Source organism: Coptis chinensis, chromosome 1, assembly GCF_015680905.1.
Source record: "Coptis chinensis isolate HL-2020 chromosome 1, ASM1568090v1, whole genome shotgun sequence".
Lineage (NCBI taxonomy): Eukaryota > Viridiplantae > Streptophyta > Magnoliopsida > Ranunculales > Ranunculaceae > Coptis > Coptis chinensis.
In genome coordinates this window covers 40855889-40879435 of record NC_141456.1, presented here as the reverse complement: position 1 = coordinate 40879435, position 23547 = coordinate 40855889, and the positions used below count along the sequence as shown (strand labels likewise).

The window sequence follows — 23547 nt, the reverse complement described above, 5'->3', positions numbered from 1 at the left end:
GATCACTTATATGTTGTTCTGGATCTAACCAAATTTTGATATCAGGCCGGAAAACACCTTGTAAAATGTAAACTTATATATTGTAGTTAAATTGTACTCTTCTGTCTTCTCTAATATAACTCAGTGTATCAACAATCCCGGCGTATTTTAGTTCCTGACGTTTCTGCTGTATTTAATCTTTTATGGAATTAAAAATTACACTTATGGAAATTATGTGTCCGGTTCATTCTTTTTTGCTCATGAAGACTGTGCTTGTTTGCCTGTAAATCTTCTTGTAGGGGTCAAATTCGTGACATGTAACATCGATGGTGGACAGAATAGTGAAGAGAAGACCGGGTGCAGCAGATCTGAGCCACGGCACCATATCTGCCGAGAACTGCGGGGAATGGCAGGGGTGGTGAGTGGGCATTAGTCAGAGTAATGAAGATAGTGCAGGGTGTATCGGATAGGAGCCGCGGAACCCTAACTGCCGAGAACTGCGGTGTATGTTGTGGGACAGGTGGCAAGCTGATGCACGTAGGATCAGGGTGGATGGAAGAACGAGAGAGAGTTGTTAGAAAGAAGAAAAGTATAAGTACAACGAGAGAGTGAGAGGAAAGAGGAAAGAAAAAGAAAAGAAAAAGAAAAGAAAGAAAGAAAACGAGAGAAGAGAAGAGAAAAGGGACTAGTAATTTCATAGGGTGTAATTCTTGTAGTTACATTTTGGCACCGTCTGTGGGGACCCGAAAAAAATGGCTACTGTAGTGAAAAGAGGAGTAGGGAGACCTAAGAAAGAAATGGTTAGAGAAGTGGTGGAGGAAACAGAGAGCACCGAGGTGGAAAGGGTAGGAGAGGAAGAAAGAGTAGGAGAGGAAGAAAGAGTAGGAGAGGAAGAAGTATCTGATGTGGTGGCGGACGCTACCAGACTTCTCCAAGAGGAGATAGTCAGGCTGCGAAATGAGAATGACGAGTTGAGAAAGGAGAGAGAGATTACACATGGTGAGACGGAGAGGAATGATCATTGGAGCAGCGAAGTGGAGGGGGAAAATGAGGAGTACCCACCACCGGACACAGAACAAACGGTGGGTATCACATTGGAGGTAGTACAGGCTATGAATGAGAAGGATAGGGAGATAACCAGCGCAGCAGAAAAAGCAAACCAGAGTGCTACGCAGAAGGAGGTTGCAAGCCTCAACAAAAATCCACTGGCAGATTCGATATGGAATTCGGAAGTGCCCAAGAGGTTCTCCCAACCCAGGTTTGAGAGGTATGATGGGAAGGGGAGACCCGGACGGATCATTTGCACCATTTCCGGCAGCAGATGCCGTTGTGGCAGGAGAGTAAGTATGATGGGCTTCGCTGCATGATGTTCCCCGCAAGTTTAAAGGGGGGGAGCCTCGGATTGGTATTATCAGTTGGCTTCGCAGAGCATCAAAAGGTTCGAAGAACTGGAGCGCGCATTTGTTGACCACTCCATACAATAGAAAAGAAAGGTGGTTGATATCGCGGCTCTGTTCAACATAAAACAAAGGTCTGCTGAATCATTAAGAGAGTTTCTGTGCAGGTTCAAGGAGGAGACATTGAGAGTGGAAAATTTGGATGAGCATACCGCGGTAATAGCCTTCCAACACGGCTTGAGGGCAGGAACCAGGGTTCATGAGTCGGTTTCCAAAATCAAAATCACTTCGCTGCATGCTTTGTATCCCAAGGTAGAAAAATACATACGCTACGAGGATATAATGCAGAGGAACGCGAAGGAACAAAAAAGAGCGGGAAAGGCAGTGCAGGCTGTCGACCGAGATGATCGGAAGGGAAGAAGCAGAATGGAAGAAAGAGAGAAAGGAGCTTACAGAAGGGAGAGCCGAGGTCCTAATAGGACGGGAGACCACGGCAGAAAGGATATCCGAGAGAGGAAGCCATACCGAGAGATCGAACAGACACCTCTTAACAGACCCTTAGAGGAAATCTTGCCTCTAATTAAGGGGCAACAGTACTTTGAGGGTCCGCGGAGCACACCAGTGGCAATAGAAGGGAAGCCATTCTATGCCTATCATCAAATCAGGAATCATGCCACGAATGAATGTTATGCTTTGAAGTGGTTGGTGGAGAGAATGATTGAAAAGGGGATACTCAGGGAGTTTGTCGCAGAGGTTCGCCAAGCCGAGAGAGTGCCTGCTCCAGCTAGAATTCTAGGTACCATCAATGTCATCTTTAGTGAAGAAACCCTGGGAAGAAATGCACACAGAGAAAAGGTGAGAAAGACAGCATGTTTACAACAGGTCAACTAGGTCGTCAGCATACCACGGTTAGTTAAGGGAACTGCGAAGGGTGAGGAAGGCATAATGTTCACCCTAAAAGACTTGAGTCAGTAATTTCCCCGCATGAGGATGCATTGGTGATTACTATAGCGATGGGTAATTATCCGGTAAAGAGAGTGTTGATAGGCTGCGGAAGTTCAAGAGATCCGTTTTTTAAGGGGCCATGGAGGAGATGAATATAGGTAGAAATCGGTTGAAAGCTTCTCAAACCAATCAGTATGGGTTCAATGGCAGCATGACAAAGCCCATGGGGAATTGATGTTACCGATTCTGGCGCCAACAACGGTATTCACCAGATTTATGGTGGTGGATTCTAGCTCCCAGTATAATGCCATCTTAGGGAGAAAATGGATCCACGAAATAAAGGCCATCCCATCGACATTTTACCAGGTGGTCCGCTTCCCAAACTAATGGGGAACATAATGAAATAAGGGGGATCAAGTGGCGGCCTGAAACATCCATCAAGTTACAGTAAAAAATATGGTCCGCGGTACCAAAGGGGAGGGGCCGTCACATGAACCAGGATCAACATAGCAATTACAGGAGGCAGCGGAAACAGAAGTGTACGAGCCTCCGTTGGGACCGAAAACTTTCGATGAGTTGGAAGTGGTGAACCTTGGGGTGGGAGAGGAAGAAAAGTTTACATTGGTTAGAGCTGACTTGCCGGAAGAATGGAAATGCAAGCTGGTGCAGTTTTTGATGGACAATACTGATGTATTTGCATGGGTAATCGAGGATATCATTGGTTTAGACCCAGAATATGCCTGTCATTATTTGCATATGAATGAAGATGCTAAGCTAGTAAGACAAAGGATTAGGAGCATAAGAGCCAAATAGGCAGAAGGTATTTCGCGAAAAGGTGGTACGGCTGAAGGGGGCGGGGATAATAAGGGAGGTAGAGTTTACAGAGTGGTTGTCGAATGTGGTCGTGGTACCTAAAAAGAACGGCAAGGTTAGAATGTGTGTGGACTTCACAAATGTAAACAAGGAATGCCCAAAAGATTGTTACCCTATGCCCCGGGTGGATGAGTTAGTGGATAGAACAGTAGGATATATAAGGTGTTTTCCTTCATGGATGCATCAATGGGGTACAATCAGGTTGCGATGTATGGGCTAGAACAAGAAAAAACCACATTCGTGGTAGAAGGTGGTACCTACTGTTACACCAGGATGCCCTTCGGCTTGAAAAACGCAGGTGCTACCTTTCAGCGGTTGGGAGAAAAGATGTTCGAAGGCAAGATTCGGAGGGGGATCAAAATATACATTGACGACATGGTGGAAAAAAGTATGTCGGAAAAGGAACACTTAGAAGGTCTCCATGAGACTTTTGGCATCTTCGCAAAGCATAAAATGAAACTCAATCGAGAAATGCACATTTGGGGTAACCGGGAAAGTTTCTGGGCTACATAGTCACCAACCGCGGAATAGAGGCGAATCCAGAGCAGATTCGGTCATTGATTGAGATGCCATCTCCGCAGAATGTGAAGGAAGTACAAAGATTGGTTGGTAGGATTGCGGCACTTAACAGATTCATTTCCAAGTCTTCGGATAAATGCCGCCCTCTATATCGTTTGTTGAGGAAAACTCCTGACTTCCATTGGACCGCAGAGTGTGAAGGAGCCTTCCAGGAGTTGAAAGATTACTTAGGGAAGGCACCATTGTTATCACAACCGGAACAGGGCGAGAAGTTGCATTTATATCTGGGAGTTAGCGAAAGTACGCAATAAGTTCGATTCGCGGTGAGAGTGATTGACAAGATAGAAAAGCCGGTTTACTTTCAAAGTAAAACCCTACCGGATCAGCGAGACCCGTCTGAAAGTGGATCGAAAGTATGCTTTGGCTTTGATATTTTCAACCCTTAAGCCGAAGCCTTTACTTGAAGCTCATTCCGTGGTGGTAGTGACGAATTTGCCTCTCAAACAGCGTTAAGGGCGAAGTCGGTGGGATCTTTGAAGTGGGCGATACTAAAGTTCTTATGAGATTACATACCAGATCAGGACGGCTGAAAAGGTGCAAGCCATGGCGGAGTTTCTGGCCGAATTCCCAGCAGAGGATCCCACTTGGGGAGAGGAAATGGTAATGGAATCTGAGGGGTAGGTCAGTCGCGATCCTTTGGATCCTTAGGATATGTGCAATGGGTGGAGAGTTTTCATGGATGGTTCTGCTACGGATAATGGAATGGAATCGTCGTGTTTAGTAACTCCTGAGAACAATCGCCTTGAGCTATCAATGAAACTGGGGTTTGCGGCTTCAAATAACGAATCTGAATATGAAGTTGTGATAGCTGGATTAGACTTGGCCAAAGATCTGGGGGTGAGTGAGTTATCTGTGTTCTCAGATTCCAATTTGGTAGTTTGTTAGGTGAATGGAGGGTTTGCAGCTCGCTGCCCCCGGATGGTGAGATACCTGGAAGTCCTACAGCGAAGGGCAAGCAAGTTCGACAAAATAAAGTTTACCCACCTAGGCCGCGGAGAGAATAGACATGCCGATGCTTTGGCTTATGTAGCGGCGGTTCTTCCTGGATCAGAGGGTCGGTCTATTGAAGTTAGAGTGTTGAGCAAACCAAGTACATCAGATGAGGTTGGAGTTTGGCTCACCACCGAGTGGGATTAGGGTTGGATGGAACCGATAAAGGCTTTCTTGAGGGGAGTAGAGATAGAGAATAAACAAGAGAGACGAAGAATGGAACAACGGAGTCAGAGGTACACATTGCTGGAGGGTGACCTATACAGGAGAAATTCAGCGACCCATTACTAAGATGTATAGGGCCGCGACAGGTGCAGGAGTTTTTGGCAGAGGTTCATGAAGGCGATTGCGGGAGTCATTCTGCAGGGCGAATAATTACCCATAGGTTGATATCACAGGGGTATTTTTGGCCTCATATGAAGAGAGACGCCACAAAGTACGCCAAGAAATGTGAGAAATGCCAAAGGTTTGCACCGTTCATACATTCTTTAGCTGAGCCTTTGGCCATTCTCCATGTGGGGGCTGGATATTGTTGGGCCTCTGCCAATGGCAAACAGCAAAAGGAGGTTTATGTTGGCTGCTACGGATTATTTTACCAAATGGGTGGAGGGTGTGGCTCTACAACAGGTTAAGGAAGAGAATGTGAAGAAATTCTTATGGGAGAATATCATCTGCAGTTCGGGCTGCCCCATACAGTCATCGCAGATAATGGAACTTAGTTTACTAGAGGAAAAGTGCGAGAGTTTCTTCAGGCATTTAGGGTGAAGCAGGGGTTCTCAGCCCCCCTATAATCCTGAGGGAAATGGTTAAGCCGAGGCGTCGAAGAAAATCATAATGGATAACTTAAAGAGAAAATTGGAGGACCGTAAAGGTGCGTGGGCGGACGAGTTGAATCACGTGTTATGGGCTTATCGCACCACACCGCGGACGTCTACTAAGGAATCACCATTCGCCATGGCATATGGAGTGGAAGCAGCACTACAACATAAATGGCATTTCCCATCACTTAAAAAGTGATGTCAAAAGTATAAGACATCACTTTTGAGAGTGATGTAAATGGTGGCGACGTGAAAAGTCAGGGTTTTCCACATCACTTTTTAAACGATGTCCACAAGTGATGTTACTTCACATCACTTTTTAATTGATGTCCACAAGTGATGTTATAACTTTGCATCACTTTTTAATTGATGTCCACAAGTAATGTCATAACGTTTAACATCACTTTTTAAGTGAAATTAGTAAGGTCAATTAACATCACTTAGGAAGTGACGTTTCATTTCAAATTCCAAATAACTTGTAAAGTGATGTGAAATAACTCTATAAATCACTTTAAAAGTGATGTCCCATTTATCAAAATAATAAAAGAACAAAATTGCCAATATCATCCCAATATAATACCATTTTCCTGGTCATTTATCATCAAATAAAGATGAAATGTATCTTAAAATCACATTCATCACATAAATATCATCTCCAATTACAAATATTACACTATATACAAAAAATTGTAACGAGCCAACATATACCAACAAAATCTAATCTGCAGTATTGAAATGAGCCAAATAGAACCACAATCATCCAACCAAGAACCTATCACAGCCTGGCTTGATGCAATCAATTTAATCCAAAAACCTATCACAACCTAACAAATCACTTTGCTTTAATTTCTTTTTTCTGCAGTATGAAACATTGTTCTAGAAAATCAATGCAAATTTTATAAAAGGAAAATAAACAGACGGAACATCCGCATAATATAGTACCTGAATGACAAAAGAAGTTCTACAAAAGACAGATACTTGTGTTCAAGATCAGGTCCAGCCCTATGCCAAAAGCTGGTTGGAGGTTGAGTTAACATAAAAACGTTGTCGTCCATTTTCCTGCATCACTAGCGGAGTAATCTAAAACTTGTGTCTACCCAGAAAAACATATTTAAATAGCTGTTAATGATTTGGGCAGTAACATAAATAGCATGTAAGCTGCACCAGTGCTTCAGGTGCACCAAACTCTTTTCCAATGAACAACTTTACCCAACAGATGATTATTACAAAAGAAGCCTCTTCAAATAATTCATCCCAACATCACAATTATTACAAAAGAAGCCACTTCAAATAATCCATCCCAACATCACAATTATTACAAAACAAACCTCTTCAAAGAATCCCAATAGCCACACTTGGTATCAAACTTGAATGTTGAATGTCATCTCAAGTATCCTTGATACCAAATCAATATAGAATATGCTCAATAATGTATATCTTAAGTTATAATACACTTAAACTAACAATATACTCGGGATCTATAGAAATATCTTTCTAAGTTCAATTTATTAATTAAACTACTTTACAAGTGAGACACATGAAAACACACCTGTCGTTATGGGTAATTTCCATATCCAAGATAGGTTCCACCATAAGCATACATGTTAGGATCTTGAGCGGGAAGGGCATATCCGTAGGATTCGTAACCTAACTTGGTTGTATCCATAATACCCAACACCATTCCACTGGTTTGGGTATGGTTGTGGTTGTGTCCACCCATATGACGTATCATATAAATCTGTCAGATTAATATACATTCACATATATTGATAAACGGGAAGAATGATTATAAACAAGCAAAGCAACAATGAACCTGTTTGTTTGGAGGGCTACACTCCCAGGAAAGTCTAATGTTTCACCCTCCCAAAAGAGTTCCGTTTAACATAAGTGCTCTCCTCTGCACAAGCTCTGCGTCACCTCTGCACAAGCTCACACTTCAGCCACACCTCTTTTCTGCGACAGAAAAATGTGACCTTCTTTTAGCCGCATGAAGTTGGTTAAGAGTAATATACTTATTTTTCAAGTGTAATTGAAAAAATATTACATGGTCTTCTTTAATAAATCTATCATGCCATTTTGAACCACCAAAAATCAGAGAATATAATTGGATATATATATCATTTGATCCAAATATCCAATATCAGCAAGTGATGCTTTTTTAACACCATCACAAAATCAAATAGGCTTGAATATTCAAAATAATATAGCATACTGATATATGCAAGTGTGAAAAATGAGAAGCTACCAGTGACAGACAAGAGCTATAGACAAACCACGACCTGTAGGTAAAAAAAATTCATTAGCTAAGCATACCTCACAACCCAATTATTGCGCATCTATCATTTTAAGGAACATACATAACAAAAAGGCCCAAAAATGGCCTAGCAGTGGAAAAATAGTTTGTTGGCACACATGTAGGACCAACCCAAACCTATAATGGATAGGACCAATGCGTGATCGTAGTCCTTCTCTTTATGGGCATTCAGAAGTTTCCTATCTGACCACCAAATGAATGAAAGTTTGAATTGTAATTTGGCAAGATAACTCGTCCAAATAAAACCACCTTCAATGGGTGGAAAAAGTCTTCACAATATAGTTTAACAGTACATGATCTAAAGTAAGTTTCATCACATACCTTAAAGAATAGCCTGAAGTCTTTTCCAATGGTGATATCATGTGCCATAAGGAGCATGTAATTGATTTTAACACGAAATGAGGTTGTAGCACTGTTTACCATTTCCTCGGATAGTTCCAGTTTCGGCAATGGTTTAAGCTGTTTTCTCAGATATATATTAATAAAAAAACATCATAAGTAAAAGGACAGCAGCATATCCTGAACAGAACAATTTTACTACACAAAAATGAAAGACAGAGAATTCGGAACAACTCTACCTATTGCGGAGAGTAGCAAGGTTGCCCCGGAAGAATTGAATTACAACAGTTACAAACAGTACATCTGAAGAAATCGATAGAAATGATAACTCCGACTACTCAAAACGCCAAAAACACCAAGTGGAAGTTCAATTTAATGGAAAATTGAGTGTAACACAAAACATCAAATTTTAATAAACAAACAAGTACCCCATGAAGATAAGATGCAACAATAGAATGTAATAAATCAAATGGTAAAATACCCAACATCGATAATCAGAGGGATAGTAGCGGACGAGACAATTAAGCTTTTCCATCTACAACTGATCATGCAGTTTCAGCTTCGACACCAGTGGCTACTTAAACTGAAGCTCCTGTTCAAGGGAAGGGTTCCAAACCATCCTTAGAACCAACCTTAGACCGGACCCAGAAGCAACCAGAAGAGAAAGCCCCCAACTCAACTCCCCAAGACAGTTATTGGCATCAGGGGGCAGTGATGACTAGGAATGTGCTGCTACATGATTATTGTTTTCAAAAGAAAAATGTGTATCTTCATTGTTGAAAAAGAAAAGGAAAACGAAAAAGGAGAGCATTAAAGAAATAAAATTAAAAACTCCATAATATACCGAGAACAAAGTCCCGAAGAAAATGCTTATGAAATTGATTATGGACCGAAAGAAATCGGTAATTATTCTCAATCTCCATATTGACCTCTTCGATTGCACAACACCTGAAGAATGTGGAAACATAATTCAGAAAACAGACAGTAAGTTATTTCTTGATTGCTTCTGTTTATAATAGATCCTCCCATCTGATTATGGCAGGATTCGAAAAGTACAAGGAGAGATTCCAATCACACGTCTGTGGTTTCACAACATGGTTACACATACCATACCATCTTACTTGGGTTTGAATTCTATTTCAGGTTTTATATCAGTCCGTGTGTAGCAGAAAGACTTAACCATGTAAGAAATGCATTAAGGTTACTATAACTATCATAATACCATAAGAATTTAAAGATTCTGATAAGGCTACCCAAAAAAAAAACGGTAACGAAGCACTATTCCATTTAGTAATGACTATAGGGGTTTGTTGCTCTATGGTAATATGCGGGCACCACCAAAGTTAGACTCAGCATATAAGAAGTCGGTAAGAAGTATGAATAAACACTACAGTTCATTTCTCCTTTTAAGAAATAGAATTTCAAGAAATACATGAATGACGAAAAAAGTCATGAAAGTGAAACTAATTGTGGTGTAGTAATACATAACAATTAACAACTGAATTTTAATTTTTAATGTAATACAAACAAGTATCACAAAGGACAACAGGTCTTGCCATATAAATCCATTTTAAATTTAAATTACCAAATCAGTGATTCTACCTTGAATAGCTAACTTGAAAACTTAATTCATTTAATTCCATAGTTATATTTTTTTTCATCGATTATCTAACACCAATCACTCTGCAGTGACTATTTCAACTTCACCGGTGGAGTAAAAACAAACTCGTTCTCCTATAAAATATATATCATTCCATGTCTCCATATTCCAGTAATTTATTGCAGTAGACACCATGTCAAAACTAGGAACTACTATCAGGCTTATGAGGACAGCATAAGTGACATAAACTTTTCAACTAGGCAAAAACTTAAACAAAAATTCTTTCCTCCTTCCTCCTCTTTTCTTCTTCCATTTCCTCTTCTCCCCAGCAGCTCTTATCTACCTCCCGCTAAGATATTCTTCTCTTGTTCCTCCCCTTCTCTTCTTACTTCATCTTCACAAAGCAGCACCTCTCCTCTAATCAGAAGCTGCCTTATAGAAGAACCGAAGGAGGGCAAGATAGAAATGTGAGGAACAAGAATACTAATAGCAGCGCTGGAGTTATAACGAGAGAAAACTGGACATTCGAGAAGAGACTTTTAAGGAAAATGAAAGATTTTTGTGAGGGAGAAAGGGATGATGTATAGACCCAATTTGTGATTGCTGAAATCCCATGGGCTTACCGTCAGAAAAGGGATTTGAAGAAACACAAGTTAATTCTTCTTTTTACCACTAGATAGACAAGAATCTAAACATGACTTGAATTCAAAAGAAGGGAATGATCGAAAGGGCTAATTCCCCAGAACCCAGAAGTGTTAGCTCCCCTCACTATAAAGCCTTCCCCTCGTTTAAAGAAAGCCCTCTCAGTGAGCTAGATAGCGAGTCAGCATTCGCCTACTATTCAACGGGGCTATTAGAGAAGCAGCTTCGTTCCTTGCTCATTATCATGGTATTGGTATTCACAATTCAATCAGAAAACAAAGTTTAAAATTGAAAAAACTTACTCGTTCGATCCAAAAACCTTTCAATGTTGTAATCGATTAATATCAAACTCGTTTGCACGCGGAAATCAATCTCCGATTTCAGTTTAATGAAAGACTGTAGGGTTTTGGAAAATAAAATACTGAAGATCATCCCTAAAATCCCCAAAATTTAGAAGTGAGGGCGAGTTCTATTCTTAATTTTCTTCTTCGTATGTCTTAGGTCTTATAAATTTATGTTGTTGGGCCTTGCTTATGGGGTTTAAGCATTTTGGGTATTGGTCGCGGTTTTTTATTTTTTATTTTTCATTTAAGGGCGGCTAGTCTAGCAAACCAGCCATGCACCCTGTTTTATTTCTATTTAACCTAATTTTTTAGATAGTCTTTTTCTAACTAATTAACTTAATTAAGAGGTATATTAATAATAATACTTTTGAAAATCACATTATAAGTGATTTCGAAAACTTGGCAAATTCACTTTTAAAGTGACGTTGAATATATAGATATTACATCACTTTATAAGTGACACGGTGAGTGACAACACTTTTAAAGTGATGTTGAATACATAGATATTACATCACTTTATAAGTGACATAGCTAGTGACGTAAAAAAGTGTTACTACATCACTATCTCAACATCACTAATTAAAATGATGTTGTACAACTCTACTATATCAGCTTCTGAAATAAGTGATGTTAAAAAAAAATGTGATAATTATTACATCACATGCTAAGAAAAGTGATGTCATAGTTTTTTTATGACATCACTTCGCTGAAAGTGATCTAAAATTAGCGGTGTCATATGTCATATTTGTTGTAGTGCAGTCATCCCGGTGGAGCTGATAGAGAAAACGACAAGAACCAAAGTCGTGGAATTGGGAATAAATGAGAGGATCTTGGTCACCGAATTGAATCTCATAGAGGAAAAAAGAGAAATAGCGCGCATACGACTGGAGGAATATCACCAAAAGTTGCAGAGACAGTATGATAAGCGAGTGAAGCCGCGGACTTTCTGGGTGGGGGATTTGGTACTGCGACGAGTTACACTGGCCACTAAGAAAGAGAATGATGGTAAGAGGGACCCTATGTCGTGACAGAGAAGGGTACTTCGGGAACTTACAGGTTAAAGACTTTGGCAGGAGAAATGATTGAGAAACCATGGAATATCAGAATTTTGAAAAAATTCCATAGCGGAGGCAGTCGCTAGTTAGTTTTATTTCTATTTGTAGCGGAGTAAAAATAGAAATGATAATGAATAAAGTTATGTGAGAGAACCTGAAATATTGTCTTTTAGTTATTTTAGTTCCTTGAATAAAAGGAGTGTGTTGATTCCTCAAACAAATAAGATATTGCATGAAGAACAACAACCTAGGGGCAAATTGAGCTGCCCCAATAGGCTTCACAGCCGATCAAAGACAGCGGGGGGAAAGAGCCCTTCGTGGACTATAAGTCCAAATCAACGTGGGGGCAAATTGAGTTGCCCAACAGCTTCATCAAAGATCAAAGACAGTGAGGGGGAAGAGCCCGCTTTATGGGACTACAAGTCCAAATCAACCTGGGGGTAAAGTTAGTTGCCCCAACAGGCCTTCACAACGACCAAAGACAATGGGGGGAAAGAGCCGCCGGGACTATATGTTTGAATCAACATAAGGTCAAATTGAGCTGGCCCCACAGGCTTCACAGCCAACTAAAAATTATTTGCAAAGAGATAATATAAGCACTAATGAAGAGATCCCACTTTTGTAAAGAGAGTAAAATAAAGTCAGATGGGTGCATATGAATCAAGGAAAATGATTTCACGAAATGAGTGGAGGTGATAACAAAAGACACACTACATTTGATTGAATACCTGCTGGGCATACCCAGAAAAATAGGCAAGTTACATATTGCAAAATATACTGTTAGAGAGTGAACATCAGAATCACAAAGGTACAAAAATATATTTCAAACAAGCTACTGCGGACCTTCAACCCCCCCCCCCCCTGCGGGGAAGAAACCTTGGCCCCTTCCACCGCGGTGTTCGAGTCAACATCCACATCAATGGGGGAGGTGACCGTGCTGGAAGTACCAGTAGGAAGCACAACGGTAGCAGCATCAGGGTTAGCAATAGAAGGTGAGGCATTTTGAGCATCAGCGACTGGGGTTGGAGGTGGAATGGGCAGCAGACGACCAGCTGCAGCAAGCTCTTCAAGTTGGCTCTTCAATTCACGTGCAATTCTCTTCTCAGCTTGGACTCGGAATCGATCAGCCGCATCCTTCACAGCTTTGTCCACCGCGGCCTGAGTAGCAAGCTTCTCTATCTCCCTTTGGCTCTCCATTTTGGAGGTGACCCCAGCGACATAGTCGCGGTGCTTGTCGTCTGCTTGTTGGAGAGCTCTTTGGGCCTTCACGGCAATGATCCGAAGATCATCACGGTCCTTCTCCAACTGGGCATGCTTGGCTTTCCACCCGTTGGGGCCATTGATCTCTTGTTTTGCGACTTCCAGAGAGTCCAAAGTGTTGGTCAGCCCGCGCACCACATAGCCGATGTCCAGACTCAGCTGTGGAGGTATTCGTTAGAAAAAAAAAAAAAAAATTTGTGAATACCTTTTCCCAGCCAGTATAAATGGATGTTCGGTGAGAGGAGAAGGAGCCTGAGTCGCCGTATACTTGGTCTCGGGGGAGATGAGAGCTGAAAAACAAAGAAGCAGCGACCGCGGGATTGTCAAGGGCGGAGTCGCGTATATTTACATCGCGGTCTCGAGCCTTAAATCGCGGGTGCTATATCTCCACAGCGCCGGATGAGGGAGGGACTGCCGAAGATTGTTCTTTTCCAGGGCGGCGGGATGTAACTGGGGGCCGCAGTATTTGGGTTGGTGGCTCTGATGGAGTCGGAGGAGCAGTCCGGGCTTTTTTGGCTGGGGGGCTCTTGGCACGGCTTCAGTAGGCTCATCACCTTCGGAGTCGCTGTCCCAGAGTTTGAGTTTGCTAAAGGCCATGTCCGCGACAGGAGTAGAGGAAGAGGGATGGGTAAAATCGTCTTCCCAATCGACTAACACAGAGTAGGAAGAGGGGGCGGTATCTGTCGGGGGAGGGCGGGATTGAGCGGCGGCCTTGGAGTGGGAGATCTTGGTTGTATAACCGAAGGATCGGTGAGTTGGGCGTCTTCTTTTGGCAGAAGGAGAGGATTTGGGTTTGCGCTCTTTGGGTGGCGGCAAGCAATAGAGGGGACCTTGGTATTTCCCTATATCTTTAAGAGAGGAGTCAAGCAAAAGAGGGTTGCCTTTGTCGGGGTCTATGCCGAGAACTTCGCACTGGTTACTCCCTATATTCCGGAGTTCTTGAAAAATTGCAGAGGAGATGCCGGCGTAGAATTGAGAACGAGAATCTGGTTTCCAACCTGGGCCACAGAAAGAAGACACATTAGAAAGAAGGATATGCAAGAGATTAGGGGACCAAAGTGTTTTACTTACCACTTGTAAGGAAATTGAGATACCTTAGAGAAACTTCTGAAGGGAGGTCCGCAGAAATAAAACTTTCAGACACATACAAGGGATAATGGTGCCACACCTTTTCTGAAGTTGTAAGGCGGAGAACAAAAGACTTCTTCCGCAGACGTGTACAAAAGGAGTGGTACCCTACGCTCCTGAATTTAGTGCTCTTTTTCAAATAAAAATTAGCGATTATGTCGCGGAGTTGGATTTTAGGGGTGTGGGTTTCATTGTAGTGGTTAATGGCGTACATCACTCACCAAAAGTTGCCTATGCCTTGACAAGGCGGAATATTAAAATGGTTGCATACCTCGATATCGAGAAGAGTTAAAGAGGAAGCGCCAAAGCCGTACTATCCGCCAACAACGGCCGCGACAAGACATCCTGGCCGCGGTGCTACCAGGTGGGGAAAATGGGTAACGCTAGTCACGTGCTTTAGTAACACGTCATCTGGGATGCCATATGCAGTTTTAACTGCTTCTAAATTAGGGCGGCGGTAGTATGATGGAGGGGGAGGAAGAGAAGCCTTCCCCCAGAGGTAGATGGTGTAGCGGCTGGGCTTGAAGAGCGAGACGTCGGAGAGTCCGACCTGTCCGCGGTAGAGTGGCTAGATCTGGATGGAGAAGCATCGGATCCATCGGATCTGGTGGCGGAGGAATCCACCGAATCAGATTCCGACATGTCGTAATGGACACTAAGAGGGGACAGGTGAAGAATGGGGGAAGAACACAAGTTATGAGAGAGAAAAGAATGCAGAAACAGTATTGAAATTGGAGTATAGCAATAAAACGAAGGGGAGAGAAGGTGGAAGACAAACACGAGATGTAACAACAACCAAGGTGGTGGAAGGACCAAAACTGCCGCAAAACGGGCGGGAGCCTGAGCCTTGAAAGAGGGAAACGCGTAGAAGTTGAAGAGGTGGGGAAGAGGAAGAATAAAAAATGAAAAGGGGAATAGGGGGTTTATGGGTGTTGAGGAAAATGAAGGGTTTAGGCGGGATTTGAAAAGACAAGGGGCAAAAGCGTAATTACAAAGAAAGGGACCAGGGGAAATGGGACACGTGAACCTCGAGAATCGAGAGGTCAGATTTTGTACGGCGCATGCACCGTTCGCACGCGACAGTAATGATGGAACACGTGTCATTCAACAGATGGAATATCTTAAAATAATGGAGATAAACCAGGATGTGAGATCGTTAGGTCTCAGCCCCATCGAATGTCCGCGGACTACCAATAGGACCGAGAGAGGGCATCTGCAGGGGTCAAATTCGTGACATGTAACATTGATGGTGGCGAAGGGAACGTATATAGAATAGTGAAGAGAAGACCGGGTGTAGCAGATCTGAGCCGCGGCACCATATCCACCGAGAACTACGGGGAATGGCAGGGGTGGTGAGTGGGCAGTAGTCAGAGTAATGAAGATACTACAGGGTGCATCGGATAGGAGCCGCGAACCCTAACTGCCGAAACTGCGGTGTATGTTGTGGGGGACGGTGGCAAGGCGATGCGTAGGATCGAGTGGATGGACGAACGAGAGAGAGCGGTTAGAAAGAAGAAAATTATAAGGACAACGAGAGAGTGAGAGGAAAGAGGAAAGAAAAAGAAAAGAAAAAGAAAGAAAAAGAAAAGAAAGAAAGAAAATGAGAGAAGAGAAGAGAAAAGGGACTAGTAATTTCATAGGGTGTAATTCTTGTAGTTACACTTCCTATTAAATTAAACCTAGAGTAGTGATGGTTGTTGATCTTAGCACTTTTCAGTGTTTTTAGAAATTTACTTACTACGTGCTAAAACTCAATAATTCCTTACTCACTGTTTTTCTTTTAAAATGTCAATCTAGTTCGAGTAGGGATTTCGTTCCAACTTCTAAGACAAGAATCTAAATGATCACAACTAAAATCTACACCTTGGAGAACTAAGTGAGAAGGATTTGATAGATAGATTTTTTTTTTACACAAGTTATCTAAAATTTGTAAGTTTGTTTTATAGTTAAATGAAAGAGAGAGAAAGATAGGGAATGATTAATTCTACTCATGCAAGGCCTAGCTACAAGTCTTTTAGAAACAGGTCACTAACATCTCAAATCCCTAACATAATATACCTATCTCTAAACATATCATGCTAGCATGTGGAATTGAAATGATATTTCATTTATGAAATATCATTTCAACTCCTAGTTCTACTTTACAACAGTTGATCAGATATTTGTCAATCTCTGTTATTTTGGGACAGGATAAAAAATAGAACCTAAGTATTTTAAGTAGTGATTTTGGAATCCTAGATTTGTAGCCTGATCCTCATATGAGCATCATTAACCCTCCCCTTGGGAGAGTTTTAGCTCATGATCCTAGGATTTGATTAAAACTACAAGTAAGATAAGTAAAAAAGAGATAGAAAGAAGAAATGAATACAAAGCCAACTAATTACCTAAGGAAAAGCGAAGTTTTTATTCAAGAACTAGAAGGTGTAGTCCTCCATTAACAAGTTACAAGCTTTTTTTTTAAAACTAAAAACTAAAAACTAAAAAGTAAAGAGACATGGAAGTAAATGAAAAGTAAAAGTCAAGGAAGTAAAAGCTAGCTTACTCCCAAAATCAGCCCCCTTTACATAAGAGCCTTTTTCTCCTCTCCCACGTGAAACACTCCTCTCATTTATTTTTCACTTATCCACAACTAACCCCCATTTGACACCTTTCATTTTTTTAGATAATCATCACCTAAATCCAACCAACTCATTAACTTCATGCAAGGTGTCAAATTTGCACCAATTATTTGCACCTTTGTCTTGACTTGCATGATGATTCATCAAATCTTATGGGCCCGCCTAGTGGGTCCACGTGCAGTGTCCAGTGGCAGTCCGGTCTTTTGGCATTTCAACAACTTCCCGCCTATGCATAGAGTTCGTCGCACTGATCGTTGGAGCAGCTCACTCGTCGCATTCGGAGTCTTGGTTCAAGAGATATGAGCTTCGGAAGTTTGACACTTCTGTGCATGTAATCCCATTTTTGACTGGATTCTGTACTATTTGAGTCTGTGGGCTTTAGTCCAGATTTGTTGGGCTTCACATGGGCTTGATCGGAAGGCATGTGTATACTTCCTATTCTATGCTTAAATGCTGGCTTTATCATAATTTTTACATTAGTTGCTCCAACCTGCAAAAAACACGAAGATGCGATTATTTCATGATTATTAAGCACAAAATTGGCCGAAATGTTATGTCTCTACAGGTTTTTATAATACAGTTTTGGGTTCTTATCAGTTGTTTTCAAGTTGAATATTGATGTTTCAAATTCAAAGTACTGATAGGTGATTGTAACGGTTGAATTCTATGTTAGTGGTGATGCTAGGAGAGTTGAGACATAGATGTATTATAGAAACCAAGAATAAGAATTGAGAAGACTAGAGATTGATTAGGATTGGAATATAGAGGTTCTCAAAGAGTTTGTTCTCTACCCAGAGTTACATACTTATACTAACCTAAAATATGATAATAGAAACTACTAGATATGGATGTCCACACTTATAGAAACATGGGACTTTCCATATATGACATATATAATACTAACATATTCTAATACTCCCCCTCAAGCTGTAATTACGCAAACTATGCAAATTACATTGCGTAATTACAACTTGGATTACAAAAAAACAAAAGATAATAATACTACTCCTCCAATCGCATAAAACTGTCTTTAACTATTCAACAGTTGTTCGAGTTCTTCAACTATTCAGTCTTTAGTTGAAGAACTCGAACAACTATTGAGACGTTCTGGAGGTGAAACTGTCGGTGTAGGCAATGGCCTAACCTGAATACTGAAGGTGTACCACAATCACAAACTGAAATCATAACACCGGTTTAGTGGCGCGCTGCTTGGCTACTACTCACTCCATTCGCTGTTATGGCTGTTATAATATAAAATGAAAACAATAACACTGACTTGATGTGCGCTTCTTGGCTGCTACTATCAATATCACTGTTAATGTTAACAAAATACTATTATGGGTACTCCTGAAACATACTTGCAGTTGAGGCTTGACTGCTACCTGAAATATACTTGCAGTTGAGACTTGACTGCTACCTGAAACATACGTGCAGTTGAGGCTTGACTGCTATATGAATACTGAAGACTGAATAGTGGAGATGTCATACTGAAGACTGAATAGTGGATATGCCATACTGAAGACTGAATAGTTCGTCAAGGCTTGCTGGAATATGGAGACATGAGTACTCTTTCTCATACGTCTCCATATTCTCCTTCCTTCATATACTACTGAATGTCTTCATATCTCCCTATTCCCCCTCTCAAGTTGGAATATACAATGCAAGTCTGTTGAAACATACAAAGGCTTGTCTATTCCGACTTGAATTTGAAATTGAGAAAACTAAATACCAATTTATACAACCAACCAATGCCCACTTCAAAAAACTATACCTCATACTCCAATTCACAAAAAAAATTCTAACAGAACATGCATCAAACAATACTCACTATAGAGGGTGAAGGGTGGGTCGCGCCTTTTTATGACTGCGAACTTCTGGAACAGTGGAAGATGGAAATAATAATTCCTCGTGAGATAGAGGTCATGTGCCCCTATAATACTTCAAACAAACAACTTGATCATGTTCTAAAAATTGAGACAGAAGACGACATCAATACCAACTGCGCGGAAGCTAGAAACCCAAACATCCATAACGGCATACAAACAATACTACCCCTCCAATCTTAGATGAGAGTGCAAACTACCTTCCAAAGGCTTGATACTTCAAAAATCTCAAAAACTTATGTGTGGAGGCATGAGCGCGTGCGCGCCTTCGTCAAAGCATATTGGAGCGCGCCCCGCGCCCAACTGCCTGGAAGTCGAGTCAAGCAAGAGCGCACCCCGCGCCCATCTCAGGTAATTCTAGAGCGTGCCCCGCGCCCTCTTGTCTGAATACAAAATGAACAATACTGAAAACAACTTTTGGCGTGCGGACTGACCGTGTGCGCCCGTCCAATACTAACTTCAAAGACTCCGAGATACAGAGAGGTTGTGCCCCTCTTATCAATACAAAGACAGAGAGATTGCAGAAGCGAAAAAATACTAAGTGAATGTCTTTATATCTCTCTCCTAGCATTCTTCAAACAAACTTTAAACACTAGTGGAATTTTGAAAACTTACTTTAATCATGCTGATGAACAGTATCGGTGAATAGTGACGATGAACGATCTACCGATGAACGATTAATGTCGCGATGAATAGTGTCGGTGAAACAATGAACGCAAGAAACCCGCGAACAGAGAAAAAATTGAAACTTCAATTGAGACCTTCTTCTTGTGAGAAAGCTTAAAACTTAACTTGAATACTATACTGAAAATTAAAACAAACTTAGATTTTCTTGGTGAGGGATTCCTCTCCTAGCATACCACTAAACCTCGCTCCGATACTATGTTGAATTCTATGTTAGTGGTGATGCTAAGGAGAGTTGAGACATAGATGTATTAGAGAAACCAAGAATAATAACTGAGAAGACTAGAGATTGATTATGGTTGGAATATAGAGGATCTCAGAGAGTTTGTTCTCTACCCGAATTACATACTTATACTAACCTAAAATATGATAATAGAAACTACTAGATATGGATGTCCACACTTATAGAAACATGGAACTTTCCATATTGGACATATACTAATACTAATATATTCTAATAGTAACATCCAAATTCCTTCGACATAGATGCAATATACAGGGAAAAAGTTTCAATTATGAAATTGTAGTAGTAAATTCTGTCCTAGATGCAATCTCATTTTGGTTTGTTTATTTGTTGTGGTGGGTGGTGGTAACAGGTCTAACGCCTATCTACTTGCAAGTTGCAACACTCTCAAAAAAAAAAAAAAAAAAAAAAACTCTTCTAGCTCAAGTTTACACTCAAATAATATTTACAGGCAAACAAACACCAAAATTTAGTAGGCAATTTTGGTGTATGTATTCTTAAAGCGTATCTATTCTTAAGTAGCCAAACTTGATCGGCCTAAAATCTTCTGGTAATTAGAAAAGTCCAAAAAATAAAAATCTTGCATTGTTATTGTATAGTCAAAACGCACGTGCAACGTTGTTATTGTTATTGCATTGTTATTTTATTATTTTTTTAAGCAAATAGTTTCCGATTTCATTAACAGATAGCGAATAGTTCATATAGACGTGACTGAACTTCAGAGAAACCAAGTCTCACAGGCATAGGTACTTGGTTATTACAAACCAGAGGACTATGAAGGGTTGTTGCAGCTGCCATGAGATGGGCATGGCTAATCAACTCCCTCGGGCAAAAGACAATTTTGCATAAACTAAAACTAGCTTTGAGATTAAGTATCTCATGCAAAAGACCCTCACAACACCAAGACACTGTAGATGAAACGCCATTGAGCTCTTGAACAATGCCCTTATTATCTGAACAAACCACCACCTTGCTAACACTTAGCTGACGAGCTTGTTCCAATCCGACTTTTACTACTTGCAGCTCTACCTCTTTTTTGCGATCCTGGCGAGGACGAAAGCACCGCTTCTGCGAAAACATAAGCCAAAAGCCCATTTATTTAAAGTGTAGCCTACAGCAGCTCGTGATGAAATAGGGTTGAAACTGCCGTCACATGCTAGCATAAAAAGGTTAGGAAGATGAGAGTCAGGTATCATGTATTTCAAACACACGGGAGAATGAGCAAGAATAAGACACCTTCGTGCTTGTTCCAGCACCTGAGCTGGGTTAATAGCTTTATGACGGGGATAAAAAACCAAAGAATTTCTATCTACCCAAATCATATAGGCAGTAGATGCTAGGATAGATAAGTTAACAATAGTATTATCCTTGGAGGTACATTGAGAGATGCTTTAGTGATCACATCATCAGCACTAAACTGTTGATTCCAGGAATGAAATCACATAGCAAGGGGTGAGGCAAACCAAATTTTATCTAAATAAACACAACTGAAAAGGGCATGCTCAATGCTTTCAGTTGCATAGTGACAACGAGGACAGGTAGACACAGGACAAACATGTCGATCAAACAACACTTTCCTAGTTGGCAAAATGCCGTTAAGCATTTTCCACAAGAACATTTTGACTCGATGTGGGATATGAAGTTTCCAAATATAACACCAAGTATTTTTGGCAACAGATAAAGATCTAAGAGTCCTACCAACCTTAGATTGACTTAGAAGCCAACTATATGTCAATTTGACAGTGAAAATACCATTCTTTCCTAAAGTCCAAATGATCTTCTGATCCAAATTTTGTGAGAAAATACAAGTTTTTAGAATCTCATCCCTAACATCTGTAGTGAACATCTCGTTTAACAAGCTAATGTTCCAAGCATTTGTAATATTATCAATCAAGTCAGAAACATACCTCATAGCTCTCATAGGATCTGGTTTAGGTCCAAAATGTTTCTTAAAAGGCAGAGAAGGAATCCAATTATCCTCCCAAATATCAATGTTTTGTCCATCTGTTATCCTCCAATAGTGAAGAGAGGAGATGTCATTTCTTACCTTGATGATGTTTTTCCACCACTTCGAAGCAGAGTTACTTTTCTTGGCTTGCAGAAAGGAAACATGTCGAAAGTACTTATCTTTAATAATCTTAACCCATAACAAATCCGTCTTAGTCAATAGGTTCCAATACAGCTTAGCTATAAGAGCTTTATTATGATACAAAGACTGTTTAAAACCTACCCCACCCACGCTTTTCTTACTACAACATGCCTACCAATTTAACATATGCAACTTATTACTACCATGTTCATTATGCCCCCACCAAAAATTAGCACTTATCATATCCAGGTTGTGACAAAAAGACTTATTATACAAGTTAGTTTGCATAGAGTAAACAGGGATAGCAGACACGACACTTTTAATGAGAATACTTCGCCCAGCTATTGACAAAAACTTTGTGTTCCAGTTTTGTATCCTAGATAACACGTTTTTCATAATCCTAGAAGTACTAATATGATTGGGTTTGGCAGGGTTAAAATCAATACCTAAATAGGAATTGCTAGTATTAGTTAACGGAATTTTTAAAATCTTAGAGAGGAGTTTCTTATGCTTATGATGCAAGTTATGACTAAACAACAGTGAAGACTTGTTAAAGTTGACCGACTGACCAGACATAACACAATACTGTTTGATGCCATTTAAAATATGGTGGGCTTCAGCTATGTTAGTACGCATGAAAATGAAACAGTCATCAGCAAACATGAGATGAGTTACAGGTACAGATGATCTAGAAATATGAATGCCATGAATATGCTTGGAAGCTAAAAGAGAAGAAATTTTTCTTGATAAAAATTATGAACATAAAATGAACCATTAAGGTTGAGGGAGAAAGAAGTAGAAGTTAAGCAAGTCTCAATCCAAGTGATCCATTTTCGACAAAAACCAAATTACTCCAGCATTCTAAAAACAAAGGGCCATTCCAGCTGATCAAAGGCTTTATGCATATCAAGTTTGATGGCCATACAACCATGTATGCCTTTTTTCCTTTTAAGCTTTTGCAGTAACTCATGTAAAATGATAGTATTATCAGATATTTGCCTCTATTTGACAAAGGCAGACTGCATAGGAGAGATCAACTTATCTAAGAAAGGCTTAAGCCGATTAGCAAGAATTTTAGAGATAATCCTATATACAATATTGCATAGACTAATAGGACGATATGAACTAACTTTGTTAGGATGTGGGATTTTAAGAATTAGCGTGATATTAGTATGATTAAAAGTTTGAATAAGACTCTGAAAAGTTGTATACCTTTAAGTGTTTGATGGTTCATAGTTTTCAAATGAAGTGAGGGCATACATAGCTTCATCACAAAGAAAATAATTACATCAGCACATATATCTACACTAGCTATTCTACTCTGTTTTCAAATAGAGCTTTCGATATACTAGAGTACTAATTGTTTGCTATCAGCTGACATTAGCATCACAGATATTCAATAAGTATAATTTTCATTCATCCTGATCCAAGGTATTGAGTTTATTTGCAAATCGCAGATAATACAAGACCCATTAAAACTAAAAATAAGACTGAACCAAACAGATTCAAGGTTTCAAAATATTTAAAGGATTCAGGACCGGAACTATTAAAATTGCCGTCCGGTATAAATTCTTACATACAAAGATTTTGTTTTTTTGTTTTTGTAGTGCTGCACCCAAGTCACTTCTGGACTGACTACGTACATGGAGGGGGTCATAGAAAGCCTTACCCCGCTTATAGATCAAGCACAAACATAGTTCTTGATATATGGGTAATTGGTTAGCATATACAACTCAAGTTGATCGATTCATCCTTTCTGCAGAACC

At 40.4% G+C, this 23547-nt stretch overlaps 2 long non-coding RNA genes and 1 pseudogene across 2 annotated transcripts; all 3 read right to left on the bottom strand.

Annotated features, from left to right (window-relative positions):
* Positions 1-6135: 6135 nt before the first annotated feature.
* LOC147524017 (uncharacterized) lies at positions 6136-7319 on the bottom strand. The gene is made up of 3 exons (XR_015218329.1): positions 7131-7319; positions 6524-6648; positions 6136-6405 (listed from the first exon to the last, which is right to left on the bottom strand). It is a non-coding gene; the product is annotated as an uncharacterized LOC147524017 (long non-coding RNA).
* A 379-nt stretch (positions 7320-7698) lies between these two features.
* On the bottom strand, positions 7699-8722 carry LOC147524016 (reticulon-like protein B16; annotated as a pseudogene).
* Positions 8723-8826: 104 nt separating this feature from the next.
* On the bottom strand, positions 8827-10947 carry LOC147524015 (uncharacterized). The gene is made up of 3 exons (XR_015218345.1): positions 10779-10947; positions 9079-9182; positions 8827-8966 (listed from the first exon to the last, which is right to left on the bottom strand). It is a non-coding gene; the product is annotated as an uncharacterized LOC147524015 (long non-coding RNA).
* Positions 10948-23547: the final 12600 nt, after the last annotated feature.